The sequence below is a fragment of the Pectinophora gossypiella genome, chromosome 19 (assembly GCF_024362695.1).
Source record: "Pectinophora gossypiella chromosome 19, ilPecGoss1.1, whole genome shotgun sequence".
Lineage (NCBI taxonomy): Eukaryota > Metazoa > Arthropoda > Insecta > Lepidoptera > Gelechiidae > Pectinophora > Pectinophora gossypiella.
Window position 1 is genome coordinate 664,502 of NC_065422.1, and position 20,810 is coordinate 685,311.

A 20,810-nucleotide genomic window follows, 5' to 3' on the forward strand; every position below is an offset into this window, starting at 1 on the left:
TGGGATATAGTCGTGAGCCTATATAACTAAAATGGATAAACATTTTTATCGTTGGATTTCAAAATAGCAGGTGAATAACTTTTTTGGCCCAGGACATGGCTCGCATAACGAATACGTAAGTATAAAGAATTTATTTCTTTTCCACTTATATCTCATCATCATCTTATATCTTATCATCGGTACGGTAATGCAGGACGGAAGGGGCATGTCACAGGGATTGTAACCTGGAACCTGACAGAGGGCAGCAGTAACTGTCAGTACTATTCAGAGGCGGAGGACAGGAGTCCTAGTACGGCTTTGTAATAGACTACTCTGGGCGCCATCCCACTTGCGTCAGACAGAGTACTGCGGGGCGGAAGGCAAGAGGGAAACCACTGCCCTATTTTTCCCTAAAAAGTAGCATGGAGAGTTTTTTTTATATATCTATAATTACAGTGTAGATGGTAAATACAAAACAATTGAATGTGTAGAACTGGTGTCTGAACTAGGGTGGTTATTAACGACTGCTAATGCAGCCGGGACCAACGGCTTAACGTGCCTTCCAAAGCACGGAGGAGCTCGAGATGAAAACTTTTTTTTTTGTGGTCACCCATCCAATGACCGGCCTTTGCAAAAGTTGCTTTACTTCAACAATCGCAGACCGAGCGCGTGCAGGACGTGTAGGTACTTATTTCAACTTGCGATGCACGTACCTCTGCCTACCCCAATTGGGATATAGTCGTGAGCGTATGCTATGTTAATAATGTCGTATAATTCCTCTGCGGAACAAACAGTAAACAGTACAGTGGGTACCCACTGTAATTTTAGTTTCCAACTTTTCCTTTGACGGACACTGTTGCCAAAAACTCGTACTATTGCCACAAGCCGGGTAAGTGTTACAGTGACGTGCAGTAAAAAGCGGAAAACTTAATGTATTTTTTTTATTACCTTTAGGACGATAAGCCACACAGCCTCCGTGGTCTAGTGGTTAGAGCGTCAGGCTCACGATCTGGAGGTCCGGGTTCGATTCCCGACGGGGACATTGTCGAAACCCCTTTGTGAGTCTGTCCTTTGTTTGGACTTTTCAGGCTTGAATCACCTGATTGTCCGAAAAAGTAAGATGATTCCCTGCTTTGAAGGGCACGTTAAACCGTTGGTCCCGGCTATTAGCCGTAAAAAAACACCTCCACTATCCCGCATTGTAGCAGCGTGGTGGAGTATGCTCCATACCCCCTCCAGTTGATTGAGGGGAGGCCTGTGCCCAGCAGTGGGACGTATATAGGCTGTTTATGTAGGCAGATAAGACCAGAGTACAAGAAAGAACAATTTGTAAAAGAAAATCAGCCAGTGTCCTTAGAGTTTTGACAACAGGAACATTTCCACTTTGGTATCATTTCCAGGATCGACACATGAATGGTTGTAGCTAATATATCTAATAACACTATACTTATTTTGATTTATTATAGTACATACATAAACTCACGCCCGTAATCCCTAATGGGGTGGGTAGCGGAAAACTCAATGTAAAATGATCTTCATTATAATACACACACAAAAGAAATAAACAAAGAACAAGGCCTTATAGCTAACTATAACTTTGTTCATTTTTTTTTATATTTGCCTATGCCTGTGTCTTTGTCATTATATTATATTTTTGAATAATTATGTACCCGAGGAATAAGAAAAGGCGTAATTATCTCTTAGTGTTCAGACAACGCCATTTTAAAAAAAAATATTTTTTTGTTTTGCTTTTTTTAATATTTTTATTTTTTTAGGGAACGAGGCCTGGAAAATCCCTCATCAACACTTCCAATCTCACCTCTTCTCAAATTAAAATTCAAAAATATCTTCATTCACATAACATAGTTACACTTTGAACTGACACTTCTTTTTTACATAACGAACGTCTCATCTGCCTAAACAAAAAAAAAACACAAATATCACTTTGTGATCTTAGTTTGGTTAGGACATTACAGGCTGATCACTTGATTTTCCAAAAAGTAAGATGATCCGTGCTTCGGAAGGCACGTTAAGCCGTTGGTCCCGGTTACCTTCTTCCTACTTACCCGGATGTAAGTGAGTAATCGTTACATGAGCCATGTCAGGGGCCTTTGGCGGCTCGGTCATAACCATAACCCTGACACCAGGGTTGCTGAGGCTGGTATTCCACCTTACAACCATCACGATAAAAAGAACATCTAGATAAAACTACTGCAGCTTCTCACGACCTATATAGCCGAGCACCACAGGGCCCTAGGATGGTATTAATAAACTAATCTCAGCTTCGAGACTGCCCTCAAGATCATGTCAATGTGACAGTTCTCATATAAAAACAGAGACTTGAGCATGATCTTGAGGGCAGTCTCAGCTGAGATTCGTTTATTAATACCACCCCTAGACATTCTTACTTACCCCGGAAGTAAGATAACGTGAAGATAAACAGACTATGTATACCATTATACATCGACTTTTCAATTTCATTTCCCCACCTAGAGTTTTTATGATGGAAAGCATAACACAAGGTTTTTATGAGGAAAGTTTATGGTTGGTAAAAAATCACGTGACGTTCAGAATTGATGGCTTCCCGGCCAAGCAGAACGCCATCTGGGAACAATCTACACTAAGTCACGTCAAATAAAAAAAAGTATAATGGATGAGTTAACAGTGATACAGTGTTGTGGATAAATGTAAAAAAATAAATACAAACTCACAGTCAGTCAGTTAATAGACGTAAATAAACCTTTACAAAAACTTTTTTTTATATAATATAGTTTCTAATATGTGAAAACAATAAGTATGTCGACTAAATATTTTTTCTTTCTTTTTTTAACTCACAGTCTTTATTTTTTATAATCTGTATTTTTTTATTTCACTTATTGCCTGCCGCATATGGCATAACGGCCTCCGTGGTCTAGTGGTTTGAACGTTGGGCTCACGATCCGGAGGTCCCGGGTTCAAATCCCGGTGAGGACATATTACAAAAATCACTTTGTGATCCCTAGTTTGGTTAGGACATTACAGGCTGATCACTTGATTATCCGAAGGTAAGATGATTCGTGCTTCGGAAGGCACGTTAAGCTGTTGGTCCCGGTTACTACTTACTGATGTAAGTAAGTGGTCGTTACATGAGCCATGTCAGGGGCCTATGGCCGCTCAATAGTAACCCTGACACCAGTGTTGATGGCGTTGGTAATCCACCTCACAACCCATGCGATAGAAGATGGCATTAACTACTTGGCCGGACGAGTGTGGAGCGCTGACGACTGTCATCTGGCGTAAGGAAGCTTTGTTAAACCTGCGTAGCATATGCCTCGTCATGAATGTGAAGTTGTACATATTGCATATGTCTCGCTATGTTAATATCTAATAATAATAATAAAATAAAAAAAGTTTATTTAGGTAAAATCTACGACACACATATACATTTACAACATTAACATATACACACATTAACATTAATATTTAGTTGGAAAACATAAAGGTATATGGTATCTATTCTATATCTACCGTTATAAGTATCATAGACGGCGATACGGCTCACCACCTATCACGTAAATACGCACTAAATCTTTATTTAAACATCTAATGCAAAAGATCTCTTAGCTATAAGTTAACTGTAAATATTTTTAAACATAATAACATTAAGCGAACTCCACTCCCACAGACAATCCGAGGAATTGGTTTTGTGGGGTTTTTGTTGTACCAATATTTTCTGTATTTTTTATGAAAAATAAACATTAAATTTTACTTAAAAAAAAAAAGAAACAGAAAGCCCGAATCACCGTGAGTACTTAGTTCACCTTGCGATGGATGGACCTCTGACTACCCCAATTGGGATATAGTCGTGAGCTTATGTTAGTATAATACGAAACATTAATATTACAGTTAGGACTTGTGGTGAGAAGCAGAAGTTTTAATACTATGCACAGAATATCAAATATCGTGTTATACAGAATTTGGTAGATAGGATTTAATTTGTTTCGTTAAACGAATATTATGTATTAGCATAGTTTTGAACAGTGCCAGAACTTTTATGCCATTTCACTATTTCAAATGCTGGAATGGTAGATAATTATAAACATAGAACACACTCAAATACCATATCCATATATTCATATTCCCGGGTATGTCCTAAAACTGTCAGAGAGATAGTGATGCTAATTCCTGAAGACACCATCTAATTTCATTTTAAGTTATACCTGTCCTTTTCTTATCCGCCGAAAAGGAAAGAGGTGAAGAAAAACATCTTGAGAAAACCCACATTCCCGAGAAATGCATTTTCGGAGATAAGTGACCTAACCTGTTTTGGGCTGGTTTTCCCTTCGCGGGTTGGAAGGTCAGACAGGCAGTCGCTTCTGCAAAAAACCGGACCTGTCAAATTTTTAGGTTAGGTAAGCTGTGAAAAAACGGGATAATGTTAGGGGGATTATGATGACCCTAAGTACCCACTCTCCGAGATTTCTGTGAGAACAACGTGGCATGTAATTCAAAAGGCGTCATCATCATCAGCCGTACGACGCCCACTGCTGGGCATAGGCTTCCCCCAAGGATCTCCACGACGATCGGTCCTGCGCTGCCCGCATCCAGCGGCTTCCCGCGACCTTCACCAGATCGTCGGTCCATCTTGTAGCGGGCCTACCCACTGAGCATCGTCCGACACGTGGTCGCCACTCCAGAATTCAAAAGAATTCAAAAGGCGTATAAAAGGTAAATAGTTTTCGTGCCTTTTGAAGCTAGGAACCATCTTTCTTCTTGCAAAAAGTTTTACCAAGAACAAGCTTACATAAAGCGTTGGCTTGCTAAGCGGTTTTTGTTATAAAACGAAACTAGGGGGTATTAAAAGTTGGTCCCGTTTCTTTGTTCTCAAATATAGATGTAAAGCCTTCGGGGAAATAGTAATAAGTTGCGAGTAAGCTAAAGTTCTAAGAAGAATGTATATTTATAGTTAGTAGTTCAAGTAAAAAGATCTTATTATGCTATATCGACGACGCAACCCCATAGTGGCCTAAAAATGGTGGTAATTGGCCTTTGATAGACTGGAATGGAAAATGCTACACCGACAAGAGCGTGGGTCTTAAATTGATGATGATAAACCCCATAGTGGGTTGATCTCAGACTGTCTAGATAGCAATATTTTTATTTATTTAAAAAAACATAACAGATAAACATAAACTAATAGGTTCCCGCTAATAACCTTATACTAGTTAATAAGACAGATTTAACATACATACAACATTAAGGCCTCCGTAGTCCAGTGGTTGAGCATTGGGCTCACGATCCGGATGCCCCGGGTTCGGTTCGTTCCCCGGTGGGGACATATCACAAAAATCACTTTCTGATCCCTAGTTTGGTTAAGACATTTCAAGCTGGTCACCTGATTGTCCGACAGTAAGATCCGTGCTTCGGAAGCCACGTTAAGCCGTTGGTCCCGGTTACTACTTACTGGTGTAAAATATGTATTCGTTACATAAGCCAGAGGCCTTTGGCGGCTCAGTAATAATCCTGACCCTAGGGTTGGTGAGGTTGGTATTCCACCTCACAACCCACACGATAAGAAAAAGAACATAAAAATGAGCTAAGAGTACATGCGACAGGCCCGAGTCACCGATGCCGCGGGAAGAGAAAGAGAGAGAGAGAGAGAAAATGTTTATTCAACAAATTGTGACACATTACATACGAAGTGTTACAAACAGAGTAAAAACAACAAAATATCATAAAACAATTTTTAAAACTCAGCAGCAATGTAACTGCTATGTAACTGCGTGCAATCGCACCCAGCGGCTCAGCAGCGGCGAGTCGTACTGGTCCACCAATGCGCTCATAATGGTGTTGGGGCTGGCGCGCGCACGGCGCAACTGCACCGCACAGCACTTACGCATGATCGCGTGGAAGTCTCTCGCAGAACATACCGGAGGCGGTACAGCGTCGCGGCAGCCCCACCAGGGGCCTGTTTAATAAAACTTACAATTGTAAATTACAGTGACAATTTGATGTACATTGCAGAGTGTGTGATCACGAATATTTTGCAGTTTCATATTAGCTACGTAATGTACATCAAATTGTCGTTGTAATTTACAATTGTAAGTTTTATTAAACAGGCCCCAGCATCTTGAACGCCTTATGTAGACTTTTATTAGGTACAACAAATCACATACCTGTAATTGGTGCCGGTTACTACTTACTTACTGATGGAAGTACGTAGTCGTTACATGAGTCATGTCAGGGGCCTATGGCGGCTCAATAATAACTCTGACACCAGGGTTGATGAGGTTGGTAATCACCTCACAATCCACACGATAGAAGAAGTTACAACAAGACACCCAGGAAGATTTCTCAAGAGGTTTCCTTGGAATTTATTCCTGCACATTATTCAATAGTAACAGTCAATAATTCACAAAGAAAAACGTTTTAGTAAGATTCCTTTCTAACCACCACTATATATCTTCAATGGAATAAAGTTGTAATCATATAGGAGATTTATGGGTTAAGGGTCACGCGAGCTACCTGCCATATTTCATACGTTACAGTTCGTAAAATCATTATGTAAAGGGTGTGGATTCATTTGGAAAATGTAGGCAACATTTTGTAAAATAGGGTTTCCGTCATACGGATAAAATTTCAATTTCTCTATATTATTTGACTTGTCGTTGAAGCTGGCAAATTAAACATTGTTTAGGTATATATGTACCCGGATTGATGGCGTGCAAGAGGCCATATTGAAGCAATTCATCTAAAACAGCATTATTGCAATTTGTTATTTGCGCATAAGTATATAATATTATTATGTGTGTAATGTCAACAAATATCAAATAGCAATAAAGTTTTTTAAATGAATTGCTTCAATGTGGCCTATTTATTTCATGGGTTCAATTAGAATCAGAATAATTTATTCAACGTAATTATTATAGATAAACTTGTTGAAGGTCAATTTAACATTTTTAAGAAAGAAAGAAAGAAAACTTTATTATAAAGGGACACCACAGTAACAAATATAAAACAAATATATCTATATTTATCTACATATTTTTTTTGAATCTACGTCATTTCGCAAGGTGTTGTAGCTGAGTAGAAGAAATGACAACTGCAACAGCTACACATCTTTTAAAACAATATAGGTACCTATACATTACAATGTATGTATCTCATTAAGGTCACCACGGTTGCGCCATCAGTGTCAAATTATTCGGGATTCGGGAACCAGAAACAAAATGTTTGCACAACCAGGTGAGATATCCTCTATACGACTCTATAAATTGTGAAACTTGCACAATCTTAGGACGAGGGTTGTAAAAAAGGAAAAAGGGAAGTTTCAGATAACTGACGTACTAAAACTGTTTATTACATAATCTTTTAAAAATACTCCAATTAGAGTATAAACAAACGAAGAAAGGATTAGAGACACAGGTGTGTCTGTCAATCGAGCAAAAAGCGAAAAAACAATACCACTTACCCTGAAGCAGTTTAGAGATGTACCACTGTAACCGAATTAGAACTAGTACGCTAGTAACAAATACTTACATGGTGTTAAGTTAAAAATTATGTTAGAAAAGGGATGTAAGGGGAAAAATATTTAACTTATCTATACACAAAGATCCATGCCGAAATTATAGTTAAGAATCGTTTTTCCGAGGTCTATAATTTTATAATTCGTTAATTTTTTTACTACAATGACTTAAATCATTCAAGCACCTATCATCAAACTGCATAAGTTTGCGCTTCGAAACTAATGCATTTAGGTAGGCAAAGATAATAAACTAATAATTAATACACTAACAATTGTCCATTTAAAAAATTAAATAAATGTAAAAAATAACTGATTTTTCTTTTGAAATTAACGCGAAATACCTAACAGCGTTTTACCGGTATTTGCACCTTGGTACAATCCCCTCACTATCTCTTTCATCCTTTTACGGAAAAACTCCTGTGACCTCGGCCATTGGTCTGTATAAATCTTGTGTCCCAACCCGGCTCCTGTTGGCCCATAAATATATCAGCTGACAATTACTTGAGTAACCAACGTAAATCCCTCTCGTTTCACTTTGCTCCAATGGCCTTTTAAAAATGGGGTGAAAGGTCGTTTGTGGGCACCTGAACGATATCCCTATTTTTAGCGAAAAAAGGCTCAACATTAATTATCGCTTTTTTGGGTTTAAAAATAGCAGGTGGAACGCTCTTTTGCTCTGTTGGCTTGAGACATGGCACGCATAACGGATACATAGGTGCTCCAGCCGGGTCTACATGACAACTGCGCCGCGCTTCGTCCAATAAACGATACGAATGCTATCTACGTAGATGGACGTCAAACGGCTATTGGTCAAAGCTCTCGATATGATTCGCGCTGCGCGCGACGCGGTCACCGTGCAGAGCCTACAGAAACAAAAGGTTTCAACGTATCTTCCACAGCACGGAATCATGTTACAACAATATAAATAGAGATGACAGAATATTATAATAAGTTGTTTGTGTCATTCGGCGATAAACAAACAAGAAACAAGAAACATTTATTGAGAAGCTGTGTAGGTACATACATGCAGGTACGATACGACTCACCACCTATCATGTTGGTCTAACAGAAAGCGCGGTGAGGAATGGGTACTTAATTCATCGACGGATGTACATCACTACCCCATTATTAGTCGTGAAACTATGTTATGATGTTTGTGTCATTAAAAGTGATATATTTTTACCTTTCATCCTCTCTGCTCTGAAATATTCCCGTATTATTTCTAAAGTATCCAGAATTTTCGCAGTAATGACGGGAAAATGGGAATGACATTATCAATCGCCTTCTAAAGAGGAAGGAGCAAATAAAAATTTATAAAGGGAGAATGGGGGAATAAGATAGCAGTTCAGTTTATACGTTAAGGGTTCCGCATACATAATATTTAAAAATAAACGACATACGTCAATAAAGACTAAATCAATTTGAACCAGCAGCTCTTGTTAAGCCGGGACAAGCGTAACATAACATAAAAATACAAACGTCCCACTGCTAGGCACAAGCCTCCTCTCAGACAAACAGAAGGGAAATGAAGCATACTCCACCACGCTGCTACAGTGAGGGTTGGTTGAAAAAATAAATGAAGGATTTTTGTTTAATAGCACTTACTCGTGCTTAGGGAAACTCAAAGAGAAAATTTAATAGAAAATGTCTGACTCGGACGGGGCGAGAAAAAATAAGTAAGTAGCCGCGTTTCACCGAGCTTTACTAGACCAATGTGGTAGGTGGTGAGCCGTATCGTCGTGTGCAATGGTCGATAGCCAATACAATATAGAACAATACAATACAAGACAAAACGCTGTATTGCACAATACATCGTAAGAGACCGCCCACACTAGCGTCTTTCGAAGGTCATCGTCGTCTACCCCACGTCGACGTCGAGCGTGCACGGCGCTGGAGTCGCGTCGCCGCGGCGTCGACGTCGCGTAGACATCGCGCTGACGCTGGCACGATAACGCTCGAAAGACGCTAGTGTCCCCACACTATGGACTCTAAAATGCCAAGAGTACCTACTCTTCCCCGGCGAGCATGAATTGAATTGAATCTTTAATAAGAGCGGAAGAAGCAAAAGTAGTGTGTCAGGAAAATGGTGGATCCTAGTAAGTGGAATTCCTTTGTCTCTTCTCACCCCAACGGGAAGTATGCGTGAATCATTCAAACCTACAATAAATCACATCAAAAAAATATTTTTTTCTTTTTCAGGAATGTCTAAGTTTATTTAAACGACGGAACCCTCAAACCCCTGGCACTTACATCGCTTCTTTGTCTTTGTTCTTCCTAAATGCACTTAATATAAAAGCTGTACGAGTAAAGTGTTTTCAATTGACGTGATAGCTTTGTTGTCCTTAGGAATAGAGAGAAAATAAGATTTAACAGCTTTCATAGCGGAGGGTTTGAGTAGATAATCCCCATTGACTATACAACGAGTAGACCCCTAAATAATACATACGAAGGGGATCTGGGAGTTAAAAAGGCCACATTGAAGCAACTAATCTAAAAAACGTTATCGCCATTTGACATTTGCTCATATACAAATAAGTGCGCAATTGTAACAAATGTCAAATAGCAATATTCCTTTTTTTTAGATGAACTGCTTCAACGTGGCCTATTTGACCCTTGTGAACAGTAGTCATTTGATGACCCTTGTGTTGTCCCGTTTTTACAGGGCCCGCAAACCTAACCTGAAGATTTGACTGCCCGTCTGACAGTTCGCCTCGCGAAAGGAACACCAGCTCAATACTAGATAGGTCACATACCACCTAAACGCATTTCTAGAGAATGTGGCTTTCTTTCCGATGTTTTCCTTCACCGCTAATTGCACGGATAATCTTTAATTTGTGATGTGAAGACATTGTACTAGTACATTAAAGAATTACGTTATAGTGACTAAGATTGAGAAGGGAATGGTAAGTTGGATTGGACACGTAGAGCGGATGAAGGATAATAGGATTAGAAATGCAGTAAAGTTTGGTGGTAGGGCTGTCAGAGGAAGACCTAGAAGGACGTACAGTGACCAAATTGGAAATGTCCTTAGAAAGGGTTCAGTACGATCTACTCTGAACAGGCGTGCTGGTGTAAAACGATTTATGAATGTGGAAGAAGCATGAGAAGTGTGTCAGGATCGATGAAAAGCTAATTAACGCGTAACAACATAACATAAACAAAACAGCCTATATACGTCCCTTTGCTGGGCACAGGCCTCCCCTCCATTTCACCATTTCACATAGCATACCAGAAATTGTCATTTGCAAGATGAGACAGGTATATATTTTCGCACGTTAGTTGCAGATGTACTTACGTACGAATCAAAAATTTGAGCCCTGAAGTCAGGGTCTCGCTTTCTTCAGCTTCAGCTTCCTTAGCTAGCTAACAGAAAGAATTCTTTGCGTTAAATAAAACATAAGGCGTCTATTTGTGTGTTAGCCGATGGGGTACGTAATCCTGTAAGCTCCCCTAACTTATTTTGAGCTTGAAATTGTGCGGTAATGAAGCTTCTTCGATAATACGGAGAAATTAATTACCCTAAAACAGGGAAAATTAAGTTAAGGGCCTTATCCCACGCCCGATATTAATGAAAATGTACGGGACCCACATTAAAGTGTCATATCAATTGGGTCGTTTACCCCGATACCGACTCCTCCTGCGTGGTCAACGATTTCCCTAATTCAGCACTTATCGCTATCGACACACTAGGATCGATTAATTCTTTCAAATATTCTTCCTCTCAGACGACGCCGGTCCGACGGTTCGCGCCCAACTGGGCACCCTCAGGCCTGTCGCCTTAAATTTTGTACCGGGCGAGAGTCCCGCCAAATAGTTAATGCCATCTGCGGCAAATCTACAATAAGTCACATCAAAAAAAAAATGAGTTGTTTCCTAGGTCAAACATAAATTAGCTACTTGACAGTTCACGCATCACTAATTCAAGAGCTACGTTCTTGTCGGTGTAGCATTCTCCATTTTTGTCTATCAAAGGTCAATTCAACTTCTCTATAAAATACGACGTTCGCCTTCTCTTTAATCTGTTCCATGTAAGCTCTTCTTGGTCGTCCCTTTCCTCTCTTTCCTTGTAGCTTCCCTTCTATGATGTTTTTAATATATTCGTCGTGTCTTATTAAGTGTCCAATCATCTTGCCTCTTCTGTCCTCAATAACTCTCAATATTTACCTCTTTTCTCTTACTCTTACTAGCACTTCCTCATTAGTAACTCTTTCAGTCCAACTTATTCTTTCCATCCTCTTCCAACACCACATTTCAAAGGTCTCGAGTCTCTGTCTGACTTGACAGTTGTAACTTCTTATACCTGCTTAACTTCTTCTTTGCTTTAACTTCTTCTGCCTCCGTGGTCCAATGGTCATCACGCTTCGTGTGACGTCACATTTCACAAAATAAACATAGCCTATCTGTCAGGTATCAAGTTATACAGTTTGACAGTTTCTTTGTTTGTTGAAATTTGACGTCACTGGCCGAAATGTCACGAGACCGTTTTCGCGCGAAATTAAAAATATTTGAAGAAAAACTTTTTATTTCTATTATACCAAGAAGCCAGAAATTCTGATATAACTAAATAAAGACAGACTGAAATAAATTATTTGAATTACAAGCGGCCGCCCGCGACTTCGTCCGCGTGGATTTCGGTTTCCGCGGTAGGAATGTCCAATTTTTTAAATGATTAAATTTTGGGTATAGACTAAATTTAATAATTTTAAAAGAATCGTATATAGATCACTACACAGCCCTAATCATAGGTCTGGCTTTTTTGTAGGACCATTTAAGATAAACATTTCTATCATACCATACATTAATATGTGTAACGGTTTGGTCAGAACACGCCAAAATTGCTCGCATATGGTAGATTTTTTCCTACTTACTTCACACTTATCGTCACATTTTTGACAATTCACACAATATCTTTATAAATTGTAGCCTATGTGTTATTCTGATGTATAAGCTACATTATTGTAAAGTTTCGTTAAAATCCATTCAGTAGTTTTTGCGTGAAAGAGTAACAAACATCCATACTCACAAACTTCACATTTTATAATATTAGTAAGAAGTGTGATACAATATGTTCATGATGGAGTCCATTTCATCGTTTGCAGCGATCTTGAGAATGCCATTTGCCCCAGAATCCAGTCGGCGGTATCTTACCTAATGTTTGCCATAATTCAATTGCTATGCCATAACCTTGCCCGTGTTATGCCGACATTAATTGTTATGGAACGCATTACTTCTAAGCAGTGAATATAATACCAATCGTCTTTGTAATAGATAATTACATAACATAAGCTCACGAGTCACGACTATATCCCAAATGGAGTCGTCCGAGATACATTCATAGCAAAATGAACTCGATAACGACACAGAAGAAGAAACCGAGAAGAAACCTCGGATGTCAGCGAAAAGAAACAACGAAGATCGAATGCCGAAACACGAACAACAAGTTGAACCAGACCAAATGCTATCAACGATGAAAGTACAGCGGACCTTTACGGGCGCCATAGGGTCTGAATTGAAAGAATTGTCCAAATTCCAAAAGTGTTTAGCCGGAAAGATAAAATAAGAAATAATGTTTTATGTCAAATTAGACCAGTTAACGATAGGTACTTCTATAACTCTGGAACCTCCCGATACTTAAGTTATTTTATTGTACGTAAGTAGATAGTAGGCTGAGCTGTAGGCCATCTACGTGGTCCACAGGTGGCGGATAGTCGAACGGCCATCAGATATGATGGTTAGCTGCGAATATAAAAATAAGCAGTCCCCGACCAAACGATTAGCAGAACGTAGTGGGTAGCTCACTGGGACGGGCTAACCTATAAAATGCTACTTAGGTTCTATGGCTCTACGCTACTTCAAAAGCGCACCCCTGATGCTGGGCAGCAGTGGTATCAGTACTGGTTGGAGGCCGAGGAAATGGATTCTGGTAGGGCTCTAGCTAGAATATCACCGATTGAGAAATTGGTCGGTGTACTGCGGAACGGAAGGCGATTGGGGCAACCACCGTTCTACACGCCCTATCTATGAGTATTGAAGGCGATTACTCCACCGACAAGAGCGCAGCTGTTAAATAAAGAGAGAGGTACCTAATATAATAAATGAAACATATCACATCATCAGCCGTATGACGCCCACTGCTGGGCATAGGCCTCCCCCAAGGATCTCCACGACGATCGGTCCTGCGCTGCCCGCATCCAGCGGCTTCCCGCGACCTTTACCAGATCGTCGGTCCACCTTGTAGCGGGCCTACCCACTGAGCGTCGTCCGACACGTGGTGAAACGTGGTGAATGAAACATATATTTAAATAATTTAATTTAACTTTAACTAAGTACCCGCACCTCACCGAGCTTTCTGTTAGACCAACATGATAGGCGGTGTGCCGTATCGCCGCGCGCCGTCTATAATGATTGAGCCAACTGTGTTAGTGAAAACATAATAACAATAACACGCCCATTTTTAATTGTGTTCATTCAATTTTATTTTATTTTTTTATTTATTTTAATTGGAGTAGGCAGAGGTTGGGGTTGGTGGGACTGTAACCTGGAGACAGAGGGCAGCAGTAACTGTCAGTACCATTCAGAGGTGGAGAACAGGAGTCCTAGTGCGGATTTGTAATAGACTACTCTGGGCGTCAATCCACTTGCGTCAGAGTACTGCGTGGCGGAAGGCAAGAGGGAAACCACTGCCCTATTTTTCCCTAAAAAAGTAGCATGGAAAATGCTGCACCGACAAGAGCGTGGCTCTTAAATTGATGATGATGAAGAGCTTCCGCTTTTTACTATTCTGATACACCATTTCGCTTAGTTTTTCTCAATAAAATCTTCATAGGTACGTCTTTGTAACTTATTTAGTATCAATCATAAATTGCGACTTGCTTGTGTCTGATTATCAGTAGCTCTGTCCACCGCATTAGGTAATACGGGCATGAAGTTTATGCATGTATATAAAAACTAACACGTATTTTTACTTTGTTACAGATATGAAACCATCCGGCTTCTGTTCAATATTCTGACGATCTGCCGATAGAATCGTGGTAAGTTGGCATACTTTAGTAAGAAGATCCTAAGTTTTTTTTTTATTCTACTTCAATTTCATATTTTATTCATATTTGTCAGTTAAGGTTAAATAGAGATTGCTTTGTTAATTTAATTACTAATTTGTAGAGGCTTTGTACACTGTAATTGTCATTATATATAAATCTTAATTTTAGTAATTATCTTAATTGTTAATGTTTTGTATATACGATGTAGTAGCACTTAATAAATAAAATAAAATAAGATCCGTGCTTCGGAGGGCACGTTAACCAGTCATTAAGCTACTATTTACTTAAGTAACTGTGTAGTCCATACATGACCCAAGCCAAGGTTACTATTGAGCCGCCAAAGGCTCAATAGTAACTTTTTTCTATTTTTTCGATGTACAAAATACATCTAACTTACCAAGTTTCAACAGTATAGCTCTTGAAGTGTCGGAAAAAAGTGGCTTTGGCATATAGACGGACAGACGGACGGACGGACAGACAAACATGACGAATCTATAAGGGTTCAGTTTTTGCCAAGTGGCTATGGAACCCTAAAAAGAGATTACTTTAAAAGTCGCACGTAAGTACTACATTAGAGGTAGCTGTTCCCTTGTGAAACTGGGTCGCTACAAAATGTGGTCCGTATTGGTATACTAATATTTGACATTGATAGATGACCCGCAGTGGAGGGCTTTTTATTATATTTCAGACGTGTTTATTGCATGAAAACACCTTTGAAGGAAAAGAGTTTATTAATTTTACTACAAGGAAAAGTAATGTGGAAAAACGTATTAATTTTTGATGTGGACGACATTGTTTGTAAGGGATGTGACAGGATTATTCGGCCTTGTAACCCAAAATAGATTGCGTAGTTGTTATAGCTCACTATAACAATAATCTTTTACTTAGTTTTTATTTATTTAGCTGCCGTGGTAAGTCAGGACTTATCACGGCAACTTGGGTGTTCAAAGCCACATTAAAGCAATTAATTTAAAAACCAATTTACCAATGAACAAACTGATCCCAAAAATAATACAACCGCAATTTTCTATACTAGCGTGTATAAATTTAATTTTGTTTCTTACAGATGTTAAAAAATATTTTACAATAGAAACGGAAGGTCATATATATTGACGGATAATCTAGACACCGCGATGCAGAAAATGTAGTAATCGGTACAGCGACATCTAGTGGATTTAAAAAGCAAAGATATAATACATTGCACCGCGTATACGCGTATGGTGCGGTTAAACATTCCGCCCACCGAGGACGAATAATTATTATAAAAAACTAAAAACCCGACTGCACACTAAAAAGAGGAAAACAAACCCCACAATAATATTGTTTAAACAATATAAAGCACTGAAAAAAAAATTCGTAATCGATAGTTAAATAAATAAAAGCTTATTTTAAATACTAACTAACTAAATAATAATTTATAAATGATGGAAATTATCGCATGCGGGGACTCTATCTTGTCTAGAAGTCCTCCGACAGAAAACCAATGTGTCCAACATAAAAAAATAAATACGCAACCCTCCATGACAGAATGTTTTCTTTTTCTTATGTTGTTACTTGTTGTGGTTGATTACTTCAACCAGTTAAAAGCTTTGTAGCATAAAACTGCCAATAATCAAAAGTTACAACACTTACAAACCATTCCGTGTATACACGTTTTGGATTTCAATCAAGTTATTACCCACATTTGTGACCATTATTTTTTCTTGTCATGATTGTTACCTTTTGTGTGGACCTTTTAAATAAATAAACATAATATAGCTCACGACTATATCCCAATGAGGTAGTAAGAAGTACATCCGTAGAAAAATGAACTAAGAATCCACACACTGAGCCTTCTGTCAGACCAACGTGATAGGTGGTGAGCCGTATCGCCATATATAATGGTCGTTCCAACTATGATAGTGAAAACTGCACATAAGATAAATTAATAACTCATTGTTGGGAGTCCGGAATATATCCATGTAGATCCATACCATTTAGCGTAAAGCATAATAAACGACGTCTGTAGTCTAGTGGTTGAGCGTTGGGCTCAAGATCCAGAGGTCCCGGGTTCGATTCCCGGTGAGGATATATCACAAAAATTACTTTGTGGTCCCTAGTTTGGTTAGGAAATTACTGGCTGATCACCGGATTGTCCGAAAAAAAGATGATCCGTGCTTCGGAAGGCACGTTAAGCCGTTGGTCTCGGTTACTAATTACTGATGTAAGTAAGTAGTCGTTACATGAGGTATGTCAGGGGCCTTTGGCGGCTCAATTGTAACCCTGACACCAGGGTTGATGAGGTTGGTACTCCACCTCACAACCCACACGATAGAAGAAGAAGCGTAAAGCATAATGATTTGTAGGTCATCTGGAACTGGGTTATAATTTTGATCTATCTATAAGTCAGTCAGTGATAAAAAATGTCAAGTTTTGGATGTTAATATCTAAATAACCAAAACGTTTGAGATGTGTTTATGAAATTTAATGCACATTATGTATCTCGCAAGTCTCAATATATGATCCAAATTTGACACGTGAGTCAACCGACCCAACATGGAGAAGCATCTAAAAATATAATGACTTTGCACCAGACAGCTTTTCAGCAGACAGTTCAACCCAAAACCCAAACGATCTTGTTGACACCTTGGACCACCAAGAATGAGAGGTGTATTTTTGAAAACCAAACCCCTTAATGGTCAATAAGTCTCCAATGGAATTGTCTGTTTTGTCTTCGTCCGGAACAATAGAGAAGTAATGGTCTGCCCACTATATAAGCCGCCGGCGCTCTGAAAACGGGATTCACACCACCGGTAGTTTTAGAGTAGTTTAGGTCACCCTTTGTAATTCTTTAACATAAGTACTTGTGTTAAAAATTCAAATAAATATATTTTTTAAAGTCAGTAAAGCTTCAGTTATTTTGACTCGTGTGTGAAATAGTTTTTGAATTATGAGGGGGTCAAAAGTGGCTCTAAATGGTTCGTGTAATATTACACACGGTGCTGCTCGCCAGTTCTGTTACCTGATAGATTACATTTACCCGAAACTTTGCCAGGATGTTCTCTATAATTGGGTGACATATTCCGTCAACAACCAAAATAATATATCTCGAAATTATTAGAGCATATAATGCTCCCTCGTGGGATAATCCTTCAAATCCCAGTCCTACTAAAAGGCTGTCGCCATAGAGTTCCGTAGTTTTAATTGGCTCCCAAAGTCTAACCCACATATTAATTGAATAACTTTCGGGCTATTTCGAATTAAATATTGGTTTGAATTGCGTCCTCGGATTATGTGACTTACCACTTATACGAAGGTCGCACGTATTAATAATATTATGATCGTGTGCCATGCTATATCTTGTTAAATAGATTTGTTTTTACTTTATATACAGGGTGCTAGTGACATCGTATACAGAATGTATACCTGTACACACCGTTAGTGACATCGTAACGAAAACTTTGAGGGATGATTGAGACCATGATTTTGAGTTGATATCAAGTGAAATTTTCTGTTAGCAACACTAACTCATTGATAGTGACATCGTAACAAAAACTTTGATGGGTAATTCAGACAATGATTCTGAGTTGATATTAAGCGAAATTTTCCATCGCAAAAGTATGGAACTGAAAATAAAAAAATAAAAGAAAAACAGAGAGGAAATTGCCTCAGAATCGCTTTATCGTTGACGTGGGTTTATATGTATAATAACGGCCTTCGTGGTCCAATAGTTGAGCGTTCTGCTCACGATCCGGAGGTCCCGGGTTGGAATCCTGGTGGGGACAAATCACTCTATGATCCCTAGTTTGGTAAGGACATTGCAGGCCAATCACCTGATTGTCCAGAATGAGCTGATCCGTGGTTCGGAAGGCACGTTACACAGTTGGTCCCGGTTACTACTTACGTAGTCGTTACTTGAGTCACGTCAGGGGCCTTTGGCGGCTCAATAATAACCCTGACACCAGGGTTGATGAGGTTGGTCATCCACCTCACAAACCACACGATGGAAGAAGAAGAGTATGTATATCGTCGCCTTAAACTGAAATCGACTTAAGCGCCTATTTGGACATTTTGTTAACAAAACCTCAGAATACATCATCATCATTATCTATATCTATCATCATCTGTGTTGTTTTGTATGTTGTGTGCAATAAAGTATATTTGTTTTGATTTGATTTGATTAAATACATTAGCTACTTTCAATCCAGGTAAAAAATTCTAGTATTTTTTTTTTGCAGAACGAAATTAATTGAAACAAATCAAGGTTGTATTGAAGAAAATAGCATTAAAATATTTTTTTTCATTTAGGCGTTTACGTGACTTTCTATGATGATATGTACCTATACACGCAGATATGCGTATTCAAATGTAAACAAAACAACTTCTCGACCAACTTTTCCCATTTCCAAGCCATAATTTTCCACCGTTTATAAAACGGCGTAGTTTGATAATTTCAAAGATTGGTTCGCTAAAATTACCTCTGTATTTACGACTATGATTACTATGTTACACAACTATAAAGCTGAAAGCAGAACAAAATTATTTCACGTTTCCAGAATTTTCAGTTTCATACATACTTAAACTCACGCCTATTTCCCACCGAGGTAAGCAGAGACTATGGAATTCCATTCGCTTCGATCCTGACATACTTCTCTTGCTTCCTCCACATTCATCAATCGTTTCATACACGGACGCCGAGAGTAGATCTTACTGAACCTTTTCTAAGGACATCTCCAAATTGGTCAATGTAAGTCCTTCTAGGTCTCCCTCTGCCAGCCCTACTACCAACCTTCGCTTTATATACTGCTTTCGTAATCCTATTATCCTTCATCCGCTCTATGTATCCATACCAACATAACATTCCTTTCTCAATCTTAGTCACTATATCGTCTTTTATTTACACTACATATCTCTCTTATCACACTGTTTCTAACTCTTCTCTTTTCTTCAGTTTCATACGGTTATTATTATTACTATCACAGAACAGAGAAGGTCTATTTTTATTTTGTTAATTTCAAAGATTTGGATGCCATCCAGTGATATTACACGCCAAATTCTTCTGATGACGCTATAAGAATTTTTCAAATTATCAAATCAAAGGCGACTGTCTCTGCTCTCTAACACTTTATTGTATACACGCACACGAAAAAGGACATTTACAGGAAAAAAACTACAATCTAAAAGATTATATTTCCATTACAAAAGTGAAACACGAACTCATTACTGAACACTGAAGGACGTGTATTGACCGAATTGGAGATGTCCTTAGAAAAGGTTTAGTACGATATACTCTGTACCGGCGTGCGTGTATTAAACGTATGACGAATGTGGAGGAAGCAAGAGAAGTGTGTCAGGATCGAAACAAATGGAATTCCATAGTCTGCTTACCCCATTGCGTAGGCGTAAGTTTATGTATGTATGTGCATGTATAAAACTGAATATTCCGCCAGCGCGTACAATGCGGAAGAATTTCGGTGTGCTACCAGCTTAAGCTGCAATAAAACTATACACGTATGTGAGGGTGGGCCTGAACGCTATACGTACTCTTGCTCGGGACGTATAAAGCAAACCTTTTTTAGTCACGGCATGAAAGAGTGAGGGCTGTAATTTTAGCGATTTGGCATAGAATAAAGAGTAACAGAACGGCAACATTCCGCCTCGCGCCAATTTGTATCTGGCGTCGACCTAACCCCCTCTGTGTAGGTCTTCCTTTGGTCTTAAATGGCCGTAAACCGGTAAGGAGGAAGGGAGAGAGTACATGGACTCTGTCTCGCTCATACTTACGCGTTCTTCTTCTATCGTGTTGATTGTGAGGTGGATTACCAATCCCAACAACCCTGGTGTCAGGGTTACTATTGAGCCGCCAAAGGCCCCTGACATGGCTCATGTAACGACTACTAACTTACATCAGTAAGTAGTAACCGGGACCAACGGCTTAACGTGCCTTCCGAAGCACGGATCATCTTTCTTTCGGACAATTAGGTGATCAGTCTTTAATGTCCTATAACCAAATTAGGGATCACAAAGTGATTTTCGTGTCCCCACCGGGATTTGAACCCGGGACCTTCGGATCATGAGCTCAACGCTCAAACCACTGGACCACAGTGGCCGTTACGCGTTACTTGCGCGTTAACCGGTACACAGTAAGAATGAGTTGTATGGAGTGTCCGAGTGGAGACTTAATAAGCTTTGTTTTCATTTTCATTTTGTATTAGGCCTTTAAAAAATAAAGAACATACTAGTGTTGATACCAGCATACACGTTACCTCCTAGTTTCATTATACTTTTGTATGGGAATGTATATTTAA

The 20,810-nt window shown here is 39.1% G+C and overlaps 1 protein-coding gene across 10 annotated transcripts in view; it reads left to right on the plus strand.

Moving 5' to 3' along the window:
• LOC126375467 (uncharacterized) overlaps window positions 1–20,810 on the plus strand; it is a 442,481-nt gene that overhangs the window by 389,190 nt on the left and 32,481 nt on the right. For all 10 annotated transcript variants that reach the window (XM_050022403.1, XM_050022405.1, XM_050022401.1 and 7 more), the window contains one exon: window positions 14,459–14,514. The gene's annotated coding sequence lies outside the window, so the exon portion shown is untranslated. The remainder of the gene's footprint in view (window positions 1–14,458; window positions 14,515–20,810) is intronic.